General features: G+C 43.2%; 1 long non-coding RNA gene across 1 annotated transcript; it reads left to right on the top strand.

Moving 5' to 3' along the window:
* The first annotated feature begins 490 nt into the window (after positions 1–490).
* LOC109306240 lies at positions 491–16,065 on the top strand. The gene is made up of 3 exons (XR_002099898.1): positions 491–502; positions 10,352–10,359; positions 15,959–16,065. It is a non-coding gene; the product is annotated as an uncharacterized LOC109306240 (long non-coding RNA).
* Positions 16,066–16,761: the final 696 nt, after the last annotated feature.

The following is a 16,761-nucleotide window of genomic DNA, read 5'->3' as shown; positions in this document are numbered from 1 at the left end:
GGGTGAATTACAATATTTTCTTTGTACAAAAAAAGCAAACCAAGGAAAACTGATGAGGGAATGTCTCTCTTATGAAAATATATGGCTGTTGGTTAGATAGGTACCTAGTAAACAGAAACTAAAATAAGTGTGTGTTATTATGCATCACTGTGCTGTCTACATATTGCTGCTGGCTATTTAAGGCCAGATTCTGCTGCATGGTGCATACACATTCAATAATTCAGAGGATGCAAGAAGCCTCCATTGCTCACTTTCTCATAAAAGACAAAGAGAAGTGCCCCGAGACTGCCATGGGCAGATCGTGAGGGGTTGGGAGGGCGAGTAAAGGGTGCAGTTGCACTTTTCCACTTTACTCCTTCTGTCCCCTAAATTTAAAACCAACAGGCTGGGAAAAACAGCCTGGGAAGGACAGTGGCATATCTATTCAGGCAATGATGAGAGTCAATAGGCTTCATAGCTCAATCATCTCCCTGATTCCTGCTAATCTTCCCTCAATCCACAGGTGTTACCAATCTTCTATCCTTTTTAATGGTCTGATGTCCCTCTAGTAAAACTGTCCTTTATTCTGCAATTGTGCTGTCTGTTAGCTATTTCTGGCAATATCTCTCTTCTATTTCACAGCTCTGCAGACTGTTTCTAGCTCTAGCTAAAAACCTTAACTTAGGTGTAGAAATGACTGACAGTGAAGTTGGAGGGACTGTCAAGATACTCAAGAAGGCTAAATTTTGTTTTATGAAACTGAATGACATGTACATTTCACTATAACAACTTCAGGACTAATGAAATAATAACTTTTGACTATTTTTTGCCTAATTTATGTTGCATTTTTAAATTATGTAGCTAATGAGCGCACATTCCAATAGCTATATTGGTTTTTGCTTTGATCTTAAACTAAATACTATAGTTCTATCCCCTTCGTATATTAGTAAAGCTTCTAGTTTCTCTTTAACTGGAGAAAAAGATATGCTGTATTATGTATGTGAATTCCCCTTTTCAAAATTCTGCATCTGCCAATGAAGAGTATTCCATTCTTCTGTCAAACTTCTAGGTAGAAAATGAGTGCATGGTCTTCTTCATTTTGTACTACTAGCAAAGCAAAACTGAGTGATTGGGAAGGTGGCTGCAGTGCACCAAAGAATGCAGTTGGATTCTTCACTGTGAATCCTGGAATATTAGGGGCACCTATACACATGCAGCAAGGCTGCTCCAATGTACTGTAATTACAATGCATCAGAGCAGACTCAATTAATCAAGTTGAATCAGCTTTAGTTAAAATGCCCCTGCTGCCATTTTTCAGCTTGGGAACACTGATACACGAGATGCTCTGGGAGCTTTAATTAGAGCAGCTCTTAGAGAAGATAGAGCTCCCAGTCCCCTTTAGCTAAGCTAACCAGGAGCAAATTTGTTCCTGGCCAGCATCTACATGGGCTGGAAATCAAGCTCTCCTCTCTCTCCCAGAACAGCTAGATCTGTGCAAAGCTGGCTGCTCCAGAGGAAAAGTGCGGGCTGGATTCCCAGACCCACCCCCCTCTTCAGAGCAGCCAGATCCATGCCAAACAGGGCAGCTGCAGGTGTGCCCAGGGGGCTTTCTGGCAGCTGTGTATCTGGATAAGCACAGGCCCAGGAGCACTCTGCCCACTGAAGGGGCAGTTCTCTTTCAGCCCCATGCACAGCAAGTCCTCTCCTAATGTACATGGGGCCAGGAGACAGTTGCATCTGGCAGAGCTCTCCTGGTGCTGTGCCCACTGGGCTCCCCATGTCTCTTGTCAGCTCCCAAGCTACCACTGGTTAGCACTGTAGCGGGGGGGGAGGGGATGTGGAAGGGGAGGGGAGGGAAGAGCAGGGTGGGAGCATCTGTTCCTAAGAGGGAACACATGTCGATGTGCTCCTGGGTAGGTTTACTGCCCAATGGATGCATCTAAATATGCACTTTACTGCCAAGTAGACTAATTTGCTCTACAATAAAACACTACTGTCTACACATGCACTGGAATCAGGGTGCAGTCGATTAATTTACACTGGTGTAGGATAGTCCCGTCAGACACAAGTACATTTGAATAAATGAATGTGTAGACAATGACCGAGTAAATAACTATGCCCCATAAATAACTGTGCCTTAGTAAATAACTTTGATTAAATGAATGTGTAGATGGTGACATGGGCTTAAATTGTGCCTAGTCAGTTGATCCATCAGGGGGCCGGGCTTCTGCCTGATGCTCAGCCTAAACTGCTCCACTGGGGCTTAATTAGCTCCTGTCCCTAGGCACACATTCAGATGCTATGCTTAGATTAGTGCAGATTGCACTACAGTAAATTCTGTTGAATTAACTGCATGTGTAGACTTGCCCAATGACACTCAGGGATGTAAGCCACTTTAACATGTATCTAGCCATTACAATTAGATAGATACAGGGTGGATAATCATGTCTGCTTCAGGTGTGAGGGATGGCCACACAAATGAGATGGGTCCTTCTCCTTTTCCTTCCCAAACCCATCCCATCTCTCTCTATAAGTATGTAGAGATAGTCCTTTCTCCCTTGGGCCATTTGCTGCTAACCCCCTCTTCTCCTTTGGGTTTGTTTTTGACTGGTTTAATATGTCTCAGAACTTTCTGGAATGGTGAGAATTTCTGTCTTTTGGGTTTATGTAGGTGTTTTTCCCATGAAGCAAACTGGATTCATTCAATGTTTGGTTTTTTTTTAACTTTCCCTCAGCAATCAGAAAGTCTAAATGCTTGCATTGATATCTTGGCAGAAGTCCAATGTGGATGGTGATCAAGGCTGAGATAGCAAACTGACAGCTGAATCTATGTCAGCTGGAGGGCTTGGTATATTAAGCAGGATGGGGAATATGGTCCTTTAGGGATTTATACATACTTTATCTGTTCATCTAAACTTCACATGAAAACAGAATTTTGGGTGCAAGACCAAATCCCTCATTGTAACAGGATAGTATGACTGTATATCTTTACCTTCAGTGTTTTAGTGGGCTCATATTTGTGTTGATTAGGGTAAAACATGGTTTGTAACCTGTTAGCTATCTTGTTGCAGTGGGTATGTTTTGAAATTCTATTTTTTACAAAATAAAAGCACTAAGTTGTATTTTAGCATGCATTAGCTGGCTGGGATCCAACAAGACCTGCCAACATCTGCTAGATACAACTTGGCTTATTGACACTGAAGATTTATAATCCAGAAAATGTGCTAATATGTACTAGAAACCATCTTTCACCCCACTACAAGGCTATAGTGTAGAACTGGTCTATAATTTTTCATATACCAGTGGTGTACATACTGGTTGTACAAAATTGCACTTGACAGAAATCTGCTGGGCAGCTTCAGGGTTCATTTAACTTATTTTCATTCTCATTTTCTGTTTAAAAGTTAATAAAGTGAACAGCATTATTCTGCCTATATATTCATGTCTATATAACGCAGTCTAAAAACATTTTAAAATCTGCAAATACTGTCCTAAAGACTTATTTCTGATCAAGAAATACAATGTATCACTTTCACCTTTAATCTAATATTTGTTAAATTTATATTTAATGTGTGTTTTATAAGGCTGCACTGTGTTTATGTAGAGATGAAAAATACATTTAATTTTCTTCTGTCAATCAGAAACTATTTCCAAAAACCTGACTAGATAATATGGTGCTTGATCTTAAAAATGAGCACATGTTCCTTTTTCTTAAGTGTACCATATTTGGTTGTGTAACAATAGACTGTGTCTTTGAAGACAGGCAAGCTTCCTGTCAATAGAACGACTTTTCATATCCATTCTTTAGGAAGAAATGAAATAGGGACATTTTCATTTGTATGATAAGTGTTGCTAAGATATGTATGGCTTTTATGGAGAAAGTAATTGGAGATAAAACGTATATGTTAGGGTGCTGAGCATCTGAAGTTTGCAAAAAAACAAAACATTAAAAGATACCACAGAATGGTTGTGTGACCTGGTAGTCCCAGATTGTTTCTTGGTTTGCTGGTTCATTACAATGTTCATTTATTAGATTTTAACATTTGTTTGACTTGGGATTAATAGCTTGCCACTACAGGAACACTGAGAAACCACTCTCTGGAGATATTTATTCATTTCAGTCAGGGAAACTTTTAAAGAGAAGGTCTTGAATCACAATAAGCACTACCTGTATCACCTGAATCAAGAGAGATAAAGTGAATTGTGACACTAGGGCTATTTTATCAAAGAAAAGTAAAATATGAAAGAGTATTGACATAACTTATTACTTGCACAGTTAATAGGAGGCAGAGGTGTCAATTGCCATCCTGAGGAGTTAAAACCACAATTCCAATCTCCAAAGAGAAGGTACTGGTCCTTGGAGAAGAAAAGAATACAAAAGTCATGAGACCAACAAGAGATAAACTATGGATAGATACAGACATTTGAAAAGCCCAAGCAGCATAGTTTATATCATTTGCAAACAGAACATGTATTTGCCCTTTGGTGGGGGTGCAAATTTTATACTGGGTTCCAACATTTTTAAACTAGCCTATATGCACCAAGCTTCTATTCTGTTATGGGTATAGACTGGTTTCTGACCATTTATACCACTAAAAGTGTAATGTTTGTACCTGGCCTAGATGCATTCATCTATGTGGGGAATCCTGAGTTATGGTCTCTTCGCTATTGTTTATATCCCACAACTATTTATTTTCCTTCCCTCCCTTCGTAAGCTCTAAGTCAGATGTGGTAGTTCTGGAAAGGGGCAGTATTCCAGATTTATCTTTTCATATTGGCTAGTTATAGGCAATTCCTTGATCAGCGGATGGCTTTTTTGGTAGCCTTTAAATTGCCCCCATGTATTACATTTATATAGTGACTCTTGTGCCTGACACCACATACAAATGTTATATTTTTACAACTGGAATTGCAGTTCCACCAGTATGAACCTTAAGTGTACATGCATAAAGTTTTTACCAGACCAAAAATGGTGGGTCCAGTAGAAAATTCTGTCTCATCTGACAAGGTAGAAGTTGCCCCTGATAGAGTTTCTACAGGGAGTATGAATGCTCATACACTTACCTCTCTGATATAAGCCTTCATACCACCATTCAGCATCCCAGCATGCCTTGCTCCAGCATCCCTGCTCCCATCCAGGAAGACAGTCTATGATGACCTGCACTGTACTGTTGCAACCTGAGACAGCAAACCCTTTGATAGCTGAGGGGCCAGGAAAATAAGGCCCCTTTCCACAATCCTAAGACTTTGCAGCTATCAATGTTGGCATCTGAGCAAGTGGAGACAGTGACCCACCAACAATGGACAACCAATCTACCAGCACCAGACCTTGACCTATCCCCATTCCCAATATTTCTGGAGGCCCCTGACCCACGCTATTCCCAGAGACCCCTAGGCAATCTCCCAATATCGACACTAATGGCTGTACCCTACCTCTACCATTTCTGGAGTCCACTGACCCACCTCCCTTTTCATGGACACAGATCAGTCCATCTCTACCAGGACCAGGGCTTCATGGTCCCTCCACATACAAATATTGATTAGCCCCTCCCTATTCCCACCAGGACTGAAGACTGCCCCCCAGGTTTCCCACCATGAACATGGACAAGCCCACTTTGAGCACCCCATTCCTCCCACATCTGAAATCCCAAACTGTGTCTATATGAGAAAGGTAGGCCTCGGGTCTCAGTGGAGGCAGGATCCATGCAGCTTGGGTAGAGGAGTGACAAGAGTTTGGTGAATCTGTGCCCAATTAAATGAAGCCTGGATCTGCCTGCCCCTGCCCCCCATACCCAAACTTCACAGATCCCAATTCACCAGGAATGGAATGGGACCAACTTGACTCAGGCCAACGCAGCCCCCCTCCCCCACCACCCGCACCCAATCCTCCAGCACCCAAAGTCAAGGTATGCCAGGAACCAGAACCACAATTAGGATCCAGAGCCAAGCTACAACATGCCAAGGTTCAGAGCCAGAGAAAGAGCATACTTCGAGTCAAAACCAGAATCAGGGTGGACCAAGATTCACAGAAAAAGTTACCCTATCCAAGGAGAGTATCCAAAAGTAAGAGCCCAGGAAAAGAGCCAGGCAGGGTCAGGAGTCAGGGAACTGGGAATAGGGTCTTAGAGAGGTTTACCAGAGCTGACCTTCAGAAGAAATATTGGCTGGACTAGAACCTATTGCCACCGGTGGAAATAAATAGGGAGGCTGCTCTCCCTAGCAGCCATTCAGAAGCCACTGCCAGTAGCCTATTGGAATCATTAGCTGAGAGAGGGCTTCCAGTCCAAACCCCAGGAAGGTGTGGCCAACTAAACAATTAGCCCAGGCTGAGCTACCTGTTAGGTCCCCTGACCAACCCACCAAAACCCAGACAGAACCCAATGCACCAGGACCTAGTCTGCCTGCACCCAGATAGCACCCAGCCTCCCAGCACACAAACCCAACTACAATCATCCAGTATGTGCTAGAACTGGATCTATCAGCTAGTGCCAGAGAGGTAACGATCCCTTGGTTTGCTGGAAAGGGAAATGACATGCTTAAAAAGACAACAGGTTTTTTTTAAAGCTATTATGCAGTCAGCATCTCATGTAGATGCACCCAGTCTTTCCTGGTTCAGAATTTAAGGGGGAAAAGGGAGGAGAGGGATCTCATTTTCATGGTTTCTTCGCTGGCACTGGGTAGTGAGGTGGGTGAATTGGACCCCCCACACACATCTCAGGGGGACCCCCATACACCCACCACATCCTCCAGCAGGGGCTGAAAAAAACTCAGACCAAACTCCTGCCACTCCCTTCCCCCCTTCTGATCCTGAAAACAACAACAGACTGGCAGTGCAGACAGAAATTACAGAAGATGCCTCTGGGGCGGTGGGGGGAACCGGGAACTTGCCCTCCTGCTAACTAGTACAAACCTGGCCATAGTAGGGCTCACTGAAACATGGTGGGATTCAACCCATGATTGGGCAGTAAACATTAGGGGCTACAGATTGTACAGGCAGAATAGAATGGAGAGGAAAGGTGGGGGTGTGGTGCTTTATGTCAAAGAGCAATACATGTCCTCAACAAACAGCACAGGGTCAGAGGAGGGGCAGACTGAAGTGCTCTGGGTAAGAATACAAGGGGGTCATGGGGAAAGTGACTTAACAGTGGGTGTCTACTACAGACCACCCAACCAGGGGAAACACCTGGACCAGGAATTCTAAGGTCAGCTTGCGGGGGCAGATAAATCAAGGGATGTGGTCATCATGGGTGACCTAAACTACCTGGACTTCTTCTGGGAGGAGCAGTTAGCCAGGTCTGACCACCCATGTAGGCTCCTAGCTGAGATACAGGACCTCCACCTAACTCAGGAGGTGCACAGCTCCACTAGGGAAAATGCCTTGCTGGACCTGGTCCTGGCCATGGGTGACTACCTGGTGAAGAGACTGTGGGTTCCCAACCACCTGAGTGATAGCAATCATTGCCTACTGGAATTCACTATCCAGTGCAGAGTGTCAAAGGCCTGCAGCAAGGCAGTAGCCCTTGACTTCAGGAGGGCTAATTTCAAAGAGTTAAGGAGATTAGTAGGAGGGACACTAAGGTCACAGAGGGTAGGGGAATTGGGAGTCCAAGATGAGTGGTTGTTCCTTAAGGAAACGATCCTCCAAGTCCAAAGGGTGACAGTCCTAATGCAAATAAAAGTGAACAAGAGTGCTCAAAAGCCCCCATTGATCACCAAGGGCATTCAGGAATGTCTGAAAGCTAAAAAGGAGGCTTACATCTGGTGGAAGAGAGGGGCTATCACCAAGGAGGATTATACCTCCATTACTTGAGATTGTAGCAGGGCTGTTAGGAAGGCTAAGGTGGAGATGGAACTAGGACTAGCAACCAGGATCAAAGATAACAAGAAGTCCTTTTTTAAATATATAGGGAGTAAAAAGAAGGCACCGGGTAACATGGGGCCCCTGCAGGACACGCTTGGCAATCTTGTGGTTGCACCAGATGATAAAGCTGACATCTTTAACAAATTCTCCATTTTTCTGAGCAGAGACCAGGACATCTCCCCCACTGGGATTCTGGATGAACTCAGGAGAGGCACCGCTAGGCCTAGGGTCAGGGAGGACCTAGTTAGGGAACTTCTGGTGTGGCTGGAAGTGTTTAAATTAGCAGGCACTGATGCTCTCCACCCCAAGGTGCTGAGGGAACTGGCAGGGGTCATTGCGGGGCCCTTGGCATGGCTTTACAAGCACTCATGGTGCTCTGGCCAGGTGCCAGAGGAATGGAAAAGGGTCAATGTAGTCCCCATTTTCAAACAATGGAGGAAGGAGGACCCAGGAAACTATAGGCCCATTAGTCTTACCTCGGACCTAGGGAAGCTCTTTGAGAGAATTATCCAGGAACTCTTCTGTGAGGGACCAGAAGGGGAGATTATGCTCAGGGGCAACCAACATGGGTTCATTAGAGGCAGATCCTGTCAGACCAACCTGGTTGAATTTTACGATCAGGTCACAAAATTTTTGGATGCAGGTATCGTGGTGGACATAGTCTTTCTGGATTTTAGGAAGGCCTTTGACACTGTCTCTCACCCCATTCTCATTAAAAAACTAGGCAACTGTGGCATTGATGCCTACACAGTCAGATGGGTCACAAATTGGCTTGAGGGCCGCACCCAGATAGTGGTGCTGGATGAGTCATTTTTGACGTGGAGGGATGTGGGCAGTGGAGTCCCCCAGGGCTCAGTCCTCTGGCCTGTAGTGTTCAACATCTTTATCAGCAACTTGGATGAGGGGGTGAAAAGCACCTTGTTCAAATTTGCAGACAATTTGATGTGGGGAGATGTGGGCACACTAGAAGGGAGGGACAAGCTACAACTAGATCTGGACAGGTTACAAGTGTGGGCAGATGAGAATAGGTTGGGATTCAAAACTGACAAGTGCAGGGTACTGCAGCTAGGGAGAAAGAACCAGCAGCATACCTATAGGCTGGGAAAGTCCCTTCTTGTCAGCACAGAGGCAGAAAGGCATCCTGGAGTCATTATTGATTCCAAGATGAACATGGGCCATCAATGTGAGGACAGGGTCAGGAAGGCCAACCACACCTTGTCATGCATCCACAGATGCATCTCGAGCATGTCCAAGGGGGTGATCCTCCCCCTTTATGTGACATTGGTCAGGCTGCAGTTGGAGTACTGCGTCCAGTTCTGGGCCAGCATTGCGAGGGTCCACAGGAGAGCCGCTCACATGGTCAGGGGGCAGCAAGTAGGCCCTACGAGGAGAAGCTATGGGACCTGAACCTGTTCAGCCTCCACAAGAGAAGGCTGAGAGGGGATCTGGTGGCCATATATAAATTTACCAGGGTGGACCAGCAGGGAATGGGAGAGGTCCTGTTCCTCTGAGCAGTATGCAGAGTAACTAGGAATAACAGTCACAAGTTGAGACTAAGTTCAAGCTAGACATTAGGAGGCACTACTTCACAGTAAGGGTGGCTAGGATCTGGAATCAATTTCCAAGGGAAGTGGTGCTCACTCCTACATTGGGGGACCTCAAAAGGAGGCTAGATAATCACCTAGCTGGGGTCATATGATCCCAGCATTCAGTCTTGCCCATGACAGGGGGCCAGACTGGATGATCTGCTCAGGCCCCTTCTGACCCTAACAACTATAAAACTATGAAACAACTATTAAGACAGTCTGTTCTGAAACATTTTCATCTGACCCCTCATGCAAGGAGGGTTCAAATTTTCACCTGATCAGCCATTTTCAAAGCAGTCTGCAGCCATGCACTTGTGTTTGGTTACAGCTATAAACCATTTTTTGTGGCCAGATCAGGTGAAAATTATCACTTATGTCTGCACCCTCTATGAGCTGATGATCCTGAAAGAAACCAATTTCTATTCATTCAACTGTTTGAAACCTCTGCTTTGTGATAAAAAGGGGAACACAAATGCCTAAAGTAATGATCTGATGTTGAATATCAGGGGATTTATAGAAAATAAAGCTCTTCCTGATTTTTTTATGTCTCACCTAAGAGGCTTTCAAATCACTTAATCCAATTTATTTTCAAATTTACATGAAGTTTTATCAGGTTATTTGTTGCCATATCCCAGGTATTACTTTGGCAATAAATTAATTGATTCTGGTAATTTAATGGCTTGACCCAAAAGTAATATTTTTAATTAGAGCTCAGGGCAGCACGAAAGCCTTACTTTTTACTGGAACTATTGCTATAACTATTATTGTTGTTGTTTATAAAATATCCAAACTATTTCCTTATATATATAAAAAATCTAAATATGGCTGAAATGTTGTGTCTGAAAGAACATCCAGGGTTATTTATGAGCGATTTGACTAAAATAACTATGAAGCTCTACACAAATAAGAACATTATCTGCTGGAGCTTCAAGAGTTTTCAATTGAATTGCAAAAAAATAAAAATAAAAATGAGGGAGATAGCCATACATGATTACCCAGTCTTTAGTAATGAGCTTGTTTTGTGCTAGTATCCAAATTTATTATGATCTACATGAGGCATTTGTTGATAGATATCACCGGTGGGAGTTTCATTGAAATATCTGAGTGGTACGTCTCCTGCCGTGTTCTGTATACGGTGGATTGAACTAACAAAAAAAATACCTTTCTATGACAAGTACTCACTTTCTGAATCACCATGGTTAAGGGATTTCCATGATGAAAGGAGTTAAACTGAAAATATGAGCAGCAATCTTTTCTTTTTAATATAAATACCCTTGATTATTTTTATTTTCCTTAAAAAAAACAAATAAACAAGCAAGTATGTATAAACCACTTGAGCTTTACAGTCCTGCTAAAATAAAACGTTACACTACTATATTTTTAGTCAATTTAGATTTTTTAAAAAATCAAACCCAACTAAGAAAACTGTGAACACATCTATTTACATAGAAAGATAAAACAGGGTCACATAATCAAATTGGTAATAGAATGTCCAGTTGATTTATTTATTTGGGTATTTTTTTCCCTTCATTTTTTCAGATGTGCCTATCACAAGTATCTAGATGCTTAAGAACAATAACGGGATCTCTAGACCAAAATCGTACCAAACTAAAGTTAAGACTTATAACACAAATCAGTAACCTAAAGATGAAAAGGCAATCAAAAATAGTGGTAAAAAATTGTATTTACGAAATATAACAAAATCAAATACAAATGACATTAAAAGCATGTTTACACAGCCAAGGCTGCACCTGAGCCAGCTCTGTCCATGATAGTTCTAGACATAGCACATATCGGATGCATCTACGCATCCCCATACAGTGACATTGATACTTCCAAAAGGAAGTATTAAAGCATGGTACAGTACAGATGGTTACTGCACTGTGTGTGCAGTGCACAGGTAGATTTTGACACTATGGAGTGTGCCACTATGGAAATGTAGCTGACAGTCATGTGTAGACACACATGATCTCTATATCACCATACAGTGCTGTAGTGCATCATGTCAACATACAACAACGTGTAGACTCACCCATCTACATCCTAGAGATGCCATGACCCAAGCTAAGTAATTCACACCTAAATCCAGGTTTTGTACCACATATCATGCACATATACACATGCATATGCTGCAGGGTGAGTTTACCCTAGAGTAAGTTACTCTAGAGTAAACCCACTATGGGAAGGCATCTGCACATGAAGAGTTTTGGGAGCAGATTTGCTGCTCCTTGCAGCAGTCTGCTTCTGCACACTTTGGCCCTATACCAGCTCCCTGCAGCATCCAGGGGAGCTGTAGTCTGGGCTTGGGAGCTCTAGTGGGCTGGCAGGGGATGGAAGGGAGCACAGGTCCTGGAGACTGCTGTCTTCTGGTGAGAGCTAGGAGATTGCTTCCTACTCCCAGGGGTGGGCCCTGCTGCTGCTGGGGTGCGCCTTGGTGACAGAGCCCAGGTGGGGACAAAATCCCCCTGCCCAGCAGCAGGGAACTCGCAGCCCCAGCTCTCTGATCAGTGGCAGGAGGCTTGGAAAGAGCTGTAGGGGAGGAAAAGGTCCCAGCCCTTACCTTGATCTGTCAGTGAGGAAGCTAGCAGTGAGCCCCATCCAGGCAGGGAATGCCCACCCAGCCAGGGACTCACTACTAGCTGCTTCACTAGCAGACTGGGTCAAGAGCTGTGACCTTCCCCTCCCCTGCAGCCTTTCTGAGCCCCCTGCCTTGAATGCATGATTGCAGCATGGGGATGGGACCCGCCCCTGACTGGAACAGTTCCTGGCCAGCTCTGGGCTGTGCAGGGAAGTCTTCATCTGCATCCTGGATCTGGCTGGGGATTGCCCAAAATGGCTTCCTGGCTTCACATACAGACATCCCTGTGAAGCCTGGGGCTGGCTGGGAACTGTCCATGTCAGGAGCAGATCCCAGCCAGCTCCAGGCTGGGCAGGAAACTGTCTCTGTGCAGGGAGCTCTCAGCCCCCTTCCCAGTTGACTCTGATGGCAGAGACTGCCCTGGCAACAGGCACTTCTTGGGGGCAGGAAGCAATCTCCTGTCCCCCTGCCCAGTTGACCAGGAGCACATTTGTCCCTTGTCAGCTGTCTACACATGCCATACTGTGCAGTATTTATTCAGCAGTTAATTTGCTACTTGCACTTGCAGGTAGCAAATTGTCTGCCAAGTAGAGGAAATTACTGCATGGTAAGAGTCAGCCACATGTATATGGTAGTGTTTACTATCCAGTAATTAGCTCTACTGAACAGTAAAGCATCTCATGAAGACACACCCACCATGTACCCTAAGTGTTAAAATTGGGTTAAAGATGTATCCAAAGCATTTGAGAGTGTGTAAATGTAACATAATGCACCCACATATTCTTAACTTTGCCTTGCAATAATTCTTCAAAAGGGAAATGAGAGACTAGGCAAATGTGTGTATTTGTGTTTTTTGTGTATAACTGTACTGAGCTCAGTACTGGAGCAGGGAAGCCATGTCTCCTAGCCACCACCTGGGCCTCCACTTTGTTGTGCCCTCCAGCCTCTCAGAGTACCACCCTGTTATTGTGCCTGCGACACATTAACTCTTATAAATTGACAGGGAGGCTGTCCCTAGAGTGCAAAGGGTGCTTTTTGGATGGTAGGTCTAGGCTGATGTATCTATTGACAGTACATTTAAATTTTTAAGTTTAGGGAGAGCCTAATGAATACAAAAAATATTGTTTTGGTATATAATATGCAGTCTGATATCAACTGTAGATGTTTGAATATTCTGAGTTGCTGTTTTCCACTGAGATTCTGTCATCTGAGTACCTAGGTCTTCATTCCACTTGAGTCCTAAATAGTTTGCATTGAATCTGCTATGTAATGTTATATGCTTATAGAGTGATGGCACAAAATGTGGAAAAGAAGTGGTTTTCAATGAAAAAAGAAGTATAGTTGCAGGATTTGCTAAACCTAAAGCCTCAGATCAAAATTGATTTTTCCAATACTTGATTCATCTGCATATATTGATATTTAACTATTTTTGGAAAGTTCATCACAAAAAGCTAATAAACAATACATTACATTAAAATAGAATCAGGGAATTTTGTAATAGATAAATTAGTCAAGGTAATACAGGAGGCAAGGATGTCTTAGGGTGATATATTTGTAGAAACTACATGGTTGGTATAATAGTCACATAATTCCTGAAGCATCATGGTCATGCCATTCTAATACTACTCAAAGTAATACATTCATTTCTAAACTACTAACACAGCCCCAGAAGGATATTGCCAAAATGCTCCATTTGTTCAGGTCTTGTAATATAACATCAAGAATCTTACAAAATTTGGCAGACTATAACATTAATATTCCTAGACATTTTAATGCACCAAAGAGTTAGCTAATTGCCATTGAAAGTTTTATTTGATAAAAATATTCTTTTGTGGTCTAATTCTTTAATCCAGGTAACTCAGATTTAGTCTGATTTTTATAGCTAGATTGATTACTAATATTATTGATTAATGATAAGTGGGCAGGAACTGATCTCTCAGGCTGAGATAGAAATATTAGTGCATCATCTGCATATAACAGGAACTTGTGTTCACTATCTCCTACCCTAATGCCTTTTATATCACCCTCATCCCTTATACCTGTGACCAGTGGTTCCAATGCTAAATCAAACAGGATGGGAGATAGTGAAACAAACTTGTCGTGCCCTGCTTTGTAAGGCAACGTATCAGCTACCATATCATTGATCACACTCTGCCAGACTGGGTCTGCTCCCTCCAGCTCCATGTGCTGCAGAGGGGCTGCCTAGGGCATGAGGGTGCTTCAGTGCAGGGCTAGCTGACAGGCAATCCAGCACCTTCATGCCCCAGCCAGCTAGGTCAGGGTCTATATGTGCGCTGCTGTGCATGAAAAAACTCCACAGCAGGGAGTATTTGCTGTACTATATTTACTACCCTCCTGCAGAGTTTATTAGTTTCCTGTGCCCTAATAGGGGCACATGTATATATGCTGAGGTGTTTACTGCAGAACTAATTAGTCAGCTCTGTAGTAAGCATCTCATGTAGACATACCCTGTCTCTATTTTCTTCTTCTGTTCTTCCCACACTTCTCCTCCTCAACCTACCCACTCTCTTCATCTTTTCAAGCCTGCTCTTCATTTGCTGTTGCCTGAATGCTCCTTTCTTCACTATTGCAAGGAACTACTGGTGCCTTGTGTTTTCTCCTCAGTACTATCTGTATAGACCTGCCCTTGAAAGTTTGGGTACTTTCATGGTCAGAACTCGAGTAATTCCTCAGGCAGACAGAGCCAGTCAAGCACCAAATCAATTAATTCCACAGCAATAAATATATAAGTTGCTAATACCCACTTTATTTCAAAATCAATTTTAATCAAAAGTTTCCCACACATGAATGGTTATGGGTCTCTGCACAGGTGTGAATTGGTGGGTTTTGTATTGAGAAGAGGTGACTGGGTAGGAAAATCTAGTCAAGAAAGAACACTTCAAGTTTGAAAATGGATTATTTGGGGAGGATTACTGTTTCCCAGATAGACTGCAAGTAGTCTCCAATTAGTGTAATCATCACAAATAAAAGGAAAAACAATTATGTATTAATATTTTGTTCCTCTTAAAAGTTAGATTGAGGGGAGTCAAATAAGATTTATATTGACCTCTAGTTTCACTTTAATTATGGTGTCATGATCAATCACTCCATGACAAATATTTACTAAATGTATTCACCTGATAAATTAAAGAATACGCATATTATTTCCTATCCTTCAGGCAAAAATCTGAAGAAGCAGATGGCTTTTTACCATGCACTGAACATTAATAAACTCAGATTCCATAGATGCTGCCCCAGAATCAAATATAAAACTTTGTACATTAATATATCTTTCTCTCCCTAGGTTTCTTGTTTATAAAATCATAATTTGTGAAGAATGTGAAGCAGCAAGGTGAAAGTCAAGTTTTAATGCAAGTACGAATGGACCAACAATATCTAGGAAGACAAAACAAACAAGCAAACGCAGCACCAAGTTTGTAATACAGAATTCTTGAGAGGGCTAGTAAATGTGATCTTTGGCAGAGGATTAGAATGATAGACTCCATCTGGAAAACAAATTCAAATATCCCCTAAACCTAGGAGTCAAATACTTAAAAAGATAATCAGTACCTAAAATGATAGTCTCTTCCTGTTTTTGTGTTTGTATACCACTTTTGACCATTTTGTCATACATGCTTGTTCTCATTCATTGTATGTGCCAGATCTTTCATTGCACATGTGCCTTCAAGCTGCAGGTATTGCAGCAGGTGTTGCAGAGTCTGAAGCTCTGTGCCACAGTCACAGGTCATTGAACCAATGGTATAGCCCCACTTCTTCATTAGTTCCTTTAGTTGCATTAGTTGGAGCATCCAACTCTGGTATGTAGGTGGTTGAGACATCATCGCCTTCTTCAACTGCTGGTGGTAAGGACTTGGTCACTGGAAAGTCCATTTTTTCAGTGTCAGGTATTTCCTTCAGTCTCTCATTCCTCATCTCTAGCCATGTCTCCTTGAGTGTGGGATGGAGAGGTTGGGAGCTGGTGAGGAAGCTCCTGTGTGACTTCAGGTGTTTGTTTGTTGTGGGATGGTCATACAGCAGGTGTCTCACATCCTCAGTTTGTTGAGATCTTTCTATCCTGTGGTAAACAAGTGCCTGGGTCTAGGGTCAGATGTGGCAACACTGAGATTTCTATGCACCTTGTCTCCTTAACACTTAAATTACCATATACAATGCCTGAAAAGAGTTAGGGTGAAGTTACAGATTACACCTAGACCATACTCAGGACATTGAAAACATAAGTGTCTACATGTTAAATCTTGTTAATTCATGCTAAGGGCCCTCTGAGTTTGTCAAAGTTATGTTGCTTCAAGCAAGGGTTAATTCTGGGCCATGCTACCTAGCTTGTGTTTGGTCTGCTTCAGTCTGGGGTATTTTAAAGAGTGAATCTGGGATTTTTATCAGAGAATTGGCAATTTTTAAACAGGGAACACTAGGATTCCTGCTAGTAAGGCAAGTGGCAGGACCCAGGCAGAGGAGCCTGCCCAGGGTTGGCACTGGGGACCCAACTGGAGGGCTGGCCATCTGGGGCCAGGAGGACATACTTTAAGAGTTCAGAGAGGGCCACCACAACAAACACATCTTCCAGGGAATAGCTACCCAGATGGCAGGGTGGGGGCACACATGGTAGCAGTGCCGCACAAATGTCAATTCTGCAGCCACGGCCCACTGGCAGATGGCTCTGCTGCCTGCCTGGCCTGACCCAGCCCAACTGCTGCACCCACAGCCCAGATCCATGCAGTCCCCATCCAGGTCTGGCA

The sequence above is a fragment of the Crocodylus porosus genome, unplaced genomic scaffold (assembly GCF_001723895.1).
Source record: "Crocodylus porosus isolate Cpor-Errol unplaced genomic scaffold, CroPor_comp1, whole genome shotgun sequence".
NCBI classification, from domain to species: Eukaryota; Metazoa; Chordata; order Crocodylia; family Crocodylidae; genus Crocodylus; species Crocodylus porosus.
This window is presented reverse-complemented; position numbering and strand designations above follow the sequence as displayed.